At 39.3% G+C, this 6,060-nt stretch overlaps 1 non-coding gene across 1 annotated transcript; it reads left to right on the top strand.

Annotated features, from left to right (window-relative positions):
• The first annotated feature begins 4,786 nt into the window (after positions 1–4,786).
• On the top strand, positions 4,787–4,893 carry LOC141699414 (small nucleolar RNA R71). Its single transcript, XR_012565880.1, has one exon. It is a non-coding gene; the product is annotated as a small nucleolar RNA R71 (small nucleolar RNA).
• Positions 4,894–6,060: the final 1,167 nt, after the last annotated feature.

Raw genomic sequence — 6,060 nt, 5'->3', positions numbered from 1 at the left:
AACAAACTTGGGTTGCCTCCCAAGAAGCGCTTGGTTTATGTTGTCAGCTTGACGTAGAAACTCGAGATCAAGTAGACAATAAAACGGCACTAACCACCTCACGGTTTGCCGTATCCCCATAATAATGCTTCAACCTCTGTCCATTCATCTTGAACGCTTGGCCTGGATCATTCTCAAAAATCTACACCGCTCCATGTGGAAACACAGTTTTGATAATAAACGGCCCTGACTACCTCGACTTCAACTTTCCAGGAAAAAGACGGAGACGAGAGTTGAACAAAAGAACTTGTTGTCCCGGCACAAATGATTTGAGCACTAGACCCCTATCATGCCACCTCTTGACTTTCTTCTTATACATTTTGTTATTTTTATACGCTTGAAGCTGAAACTCATCGAATTCATTTAATTGAAACATTATTTTCTTACCAGCTACATCCATATCAAGGTTTAACTTCTTCAAAGCCCAATACGCTTTATGCTTGAGCTCCACAGGCAAATGACACCCCTTACCATAAACCACTTGAAACGGTGATATACCAAGCGGAGTCTTGTATGCTATTCTATAGGCCTAAATAGCTTCATCAAGCTTCAAATACCAATCCTTCCTTGATGTACACACAACTTTCTCTAGAATACGCTTGATCTCTCTGTTAGATACCTCGGCTTGACCATTAGTCTGAGGATGGTAGGATGTAGAAATACGATGATTCACATTATACCTTTGCATCATGGCAGTTAACATGCGATTGCAGAAATGCGATCCCTCGTCACTGATTATGACTCTTGAAGTCCCAAATCGTGTGAATATCTGCTTATGAAGAAAATTTAGCACTACCTTTGCATCATTTTTCGGCAAAGCCTTGACTTCAACCCATTTCGAGATATAATCAACTGCCAACAAGATATACTGATTATTGCAAGATGAGACAAATGGCCCCATGAAGTCAATTCCCCAAACATCAAAGACTTCAACCTCGAAAAACACATTAAGAGGCATCTCATCCCTCTTGGACATATTACCAACAAGATAGCATCGATCACACTTCAAAACAAACTGATGCGCATCCTTAAACAACGTTGGCCAAAAGAATCCCGCTTGAAGGATATGAGCTGTTGTCTTTTCTCCACCATAGTGGCCTCCATAGGCAGTTGAATGGCAATCTCGCAAGATCCCCCCCCCCCGTTTCGCTGTATGAAATACATCCCCTGATGATTTGGTCAGCTCCTTTCCTAAACAAAAGCGGCTCATCCTACGTGTACCACTTCACCTCATGAAGAAACTTCTTCCTTTGAGCGTAAGACAAGTCTAGATGCATGATATTGCTCACAATGTAGTTCAAAATGTCTGTGAACCACGGTTCTTCTTCTTGCACCCCAAATAGTTGCTCATCGGGAAAAGACTCATTTATCAATGTTTTATCCTGTGAAGTTGCACTTGGATCTTCCAAACGAGAGAGATGATCAGCGACTTGATTCTCAATATCTTTTTTCTGTCCTTGATCTCTAACTCAAATTCCTGAAGTAAAAGAACCCATCGAATAAGTCTAGGCTTCGAGTCCTTCTTCGAGAAGAGATATCGAATAGCAGCGTGATCAGTAAAAACTGTCACCTTCGTCCCAAGAAAATAAGATCCAAACTTCTCAAAACCGTAGACAATGGCTAAGAGTTCTTTCTCAGTAGTAGTATAATTTAGTTGAGCACCATTGAGGGTCTTACTAGCATAGTATACCACATGAAATATGTTGTTCTTTCTCTACCCAAGATCTGCTCCAACTGCATAGTCACTTGCATCGCACATCATCTCAAAAGGCTCATCCCAATTATGTGTAGTTATGATAGGTTCCGTGATCAAATTGTTCTTTAAGATCTCAAAAGCAGCAAGGCACTCATCATCAACCTTGAATGGGACATATTTCTCTAGAATATTACACAAAGGTTTAGAGATTTTTGAGAAGTCCTTGATGAAATGCCTATAGAAACCCGCATGTCCAAGAAAGTTGCGGACTCCCTTAACAGAAATTGGTGGAGGAAGGTTTTCGATAACCCCCACCTTGGCTTTATCCACCTCAAGAACTTTACTATAGATCTTGTACCCAAGAATAATGCCATGTCACACCATAAAATGACATTTTTACCAGTTGAGAACCAGATTGGTCTCAACACACCTTTTAAGAACGGTGCCAAGATTTTGCAAGCATTCATCAAAAGAATCACCAAACACAAAGAAATCATCCATGAACACCTCCACATTCTGACCAATCATGTCAGAGAAGATAGCCATTATGCATCTCTGAAATGTGGCAGGTGCACCACACAACACAAAAGAAACTCTTCTGAAGGCAAAAGTACCAAATAAACACGTGAAGGTAGTCTTTTCCTGATCTTCTGGAGCAATGCAAATCTGATTATAACCCGAATAGCCATCCAAAAGACAATAGTATGCATGCCCAACCAACCTATCAAGCATATGATCAATGAACGGAAGAGGGAAGTGATCATTCCTTGTGGCCTTGTTCAGCTTCCTGTAATCCATGCAAACTTTCCACCCTGTGACTGTTCGAGTAGGAATGAGCTCATTCTTCTCATTAGCAACAACTGTGATACCTCATTTCCTTGGCTTACACCGGACTCACCCAAGAACTATCGGAAATGAGATAGATGATCCCTGCATCTAGCCATTTGAGGATTTCTTTCTTCATAACTTCTTTCATGATTGGATTAAGCCTTCTTTGTTGCTCAATAGTAGACTTGTTATCTTCCTCTAGCAGAATTTTATGCATGTAATAAGAAGGGCCGATTCCTTTGATATCTGCTATAGTCCATCCAATTGCCGATTTGAACTCTTAGAATTCTTAAGAGATTTTCCTCATCACTACCTGAAAGGTCAGATATAATAATAACAGGAAAAGTAGATGCATCACCTAAAAAAGTATACCTTAAGTGTTCAGGCAATGGTTTAAGCTCAAGTGTAGGAGCTTCCTCAATAGATGGCTTGAGGCGCTTTGGAGATTTGTTCAACTCCTCCAATCCAAGATATTTAAACGACATATCCAGCCTTCACTTCCAAGGAGAAGCATTCAAATACTGCAACTGCTCATCACCTTCGTCATCTTCACTATCTGAATTTCCCAACAAGGCCTTCTCTAAGGCATTAGACCTTAGCATTTGATCAAGTTCTGAAGTAACCACAAAATCGACCAACTCCACGTTAAAGCACTCCTTGTTTTCAGTTGAGAATTTCATGGCATTAAAAATATTAAAGGCACATCCTGATCCAGCACTCGCATAGTAAGCTCACCCTTCTGCACATCAATCAAGGTTCGGCCAGTAGCCAAGAACAGTCTTCCCAAGATTATGATAATCTTCTTATCCTCCTCGAAATCAAGACTTACAAAATCAGCAGGAAAGATGAGTTTATCAACCTTGACCAAGACATCCTCTAAAATGCCTTGTGGATATGTAATAGAACGATCGGCTAATTGCAAGGTCATATAAGTAGGCTTTGAATCAGGTAAGTCCAACTTCTTGAAGATTGAAAAGGGCATCAAATTGATGCTAGCTCCCAAGTCACATAAGCATTTGTCAAATGACACTTTTCCAATGGTACAAGGAATAGTGAAGCTTCCAGGATCTTAAGCTTCGGAGGCAACTTCTGTTGCAGCACAACACTGCATTCCTCCATGAGAGAAACTGTCTCTAAGTCATCAAGCTTCACTTTCTGAGAGAGAATACCTTTCATAAACTTCGCATAACTAGGCATATGTTCAAGAGCATCAGCGAAAGGTATGTTGATATGAAGTTTCTTGAACACCTCCAGAAACTTCTCAAACTGCTTATCCAGCTTTTTCTTCTGCATCCTCTTAGGAAAAGGAGGTGGATGATAGATCTGTTTCTCCCCTGTATTACCCTCAGGGAGAGTGTGTCCAATAGTAGTCTTCCTTGCTTCCACTTCTGCTTCCTTCTACACTTCTTCTTCAGTCACAACTTCTTCTTCCGAAACTTGAGAGTGTTCAGGATTTGCAACTTTCCCAGACCTCAATATAATTGCCTTTACCTGCTCCTTAGCTTCCCTCTTTCCTGGTACTTCAGTGTCACTAGAGAGTGTACGAGGTTGACGATTTAGCAAGGCATTGGCAATTTTCCCAATTTGATTTTCCAAGGTCTTGATGGAAACCGCTTGTCTCTTGCACATGAGCCTCAACTCTTCCAATTCAGATTTTTATTAGATTGTTTTAGCTGGAGTTGTTATCTTGGTGCATATTGTGGTTGCTGAAAACCAGGAGGGTTGTATTGCTTTGCTGCTTACTACTGATAAGGTTGTTGAACCGCATTCTGAGTATTACTCCAACTGAAGTTAGGATGATTGTGGTTGTTGGGATGATAGGTGGCTGGAACTGGCTGCTGTAACCTCTAAAAGTTGCTCACGAACTGAGTTGATTCACTAGAAATAACACATTGCTCCATCTCATGGGCACCAACATAAAGCTCACAGACACTGGTGATTTGATTAACTACATAATTAGCCAAAGAATCCACCTTCATCGTCAAAGCCTTAAGCTGAGCAGCTATAGCAGTAGCTGTATCTAACTCCAAAATTTCTGCTACCTTGCCCTGAGGTAGTCTCTAAGTAGGATTCTGGTATTCATTAGCAGCCATCAGTTCAATCAATTCATAAGTTTCATCATAGCTTTTAGCCCACAAGGCTCCTCCTGATGCTGCATCAAGCATGGGTCTAGAAGTAGCACCCAATCCATTATAAAAGCAGTTAATGATCATCCAGTCAGGAATCCCATGGTGAGGACACTTTTTAAGCATCTCTTTGTAGCGATCCCAAGCCTCACATAAAGATTCTCCAGATTGCTGAGCAAATTGAGTAAGTGCATTTCTAATTACAACGGATGATCAATGAGTAACAATGTCTGAATCAATGAACTTTAATGACCATTGATGACATACACATAAAATAAAAATTGAACCCTAGTCCCCGGTAGCGGCGCCAAAAACTTGTTATAATGAAAACACGCGCTAATATTCACGCAAGTATACCCGATCGCAAGTAATATAGAATGATTTCTAGTTCATTCCCACAGAGACTGGTTTAGGTTAATTTCACTTAATGCACTTATGCAACAATGGTATGGTTATTATTCAATGCTAAGACAATAACAAGTTGAGATGTTTATAACTAAGATTAAACTAAGAGATTATACTAAAGAACATTAACTAAAAGATTAAGAAGGATTGATTACTATATGACACAAACATGGGATTCTAACTTCAATACTACTTCAATCAATAACCTTTTTGTTCTTTAACCTTAGCATGCAATGGTGATGACACTAATCAGATAACACAAAACTAGTAAATGCCAACTTTTGATGCATGATTACCCTACTACCAGACATCCACAAAAGAGATAGAAGCTGAATAGACACCAATTATATTGAGACCCTATATGTCTATAGAATTTGACAATATAAAGGTTTAATGCACAAGTTATCTATCATGATTACATAGGGCAAGTAAGATGGTTAAAATTACCTACAAATCATGTATATCAAATACATGAACCTATGCTAGCAAGGCAAGTTCTAAACCCCTAAATTGACTTTCGCTTCATTAGAGATTAACACGTTATCTTATAAGTTCACGATGCTCATAAGATAAATAAGCACAACCAATACTAGGTTATCATACAATCACCACACACTAAGGTATCAAAACAAATTAACTAAAGAACTCCATAAGTAAATTCGCTAGAACCCCACGACAACGATTAGCCTATAATCGGACTCATCATCAACGTGGGTTCCGATGAAAGAATGGTATATTACACGCAGTCTTTATACTGAATAAATAATAAACCAAGTATGAAACAAGAGTATAGGTTCACAAATAAGAAAACTAGCATCCAAAGTTACAACTTAAAATAAAGAATCATAAGAATAAACTACATCCTCTTCGCCTTGGTTGAATTATGCTATACGGTCTTCTTACGCCTTCTCCTTAAGCTCTCGTATGTCTTGTTATGAAAAACGATCATAAGTTATGTTTATATAG

This window comes from Apium graveolens, chromosome 11, assembly GCF_009905375.1.
Source record: "Apium graveolens cultivar Ventura chromosome 11, ASM990537v1, whole genome shotgun sequence".
NCBI lineage: Eukaryota > Viridiplantae > Streptophyta > Magnoliopsida > Apiales > Apiaceae > Apium > Apium graveolens.
Note: the sequence above shows the minus strand (reverse complement) of the source record. Positions and strands in the feature narration are given on the sequence as shown.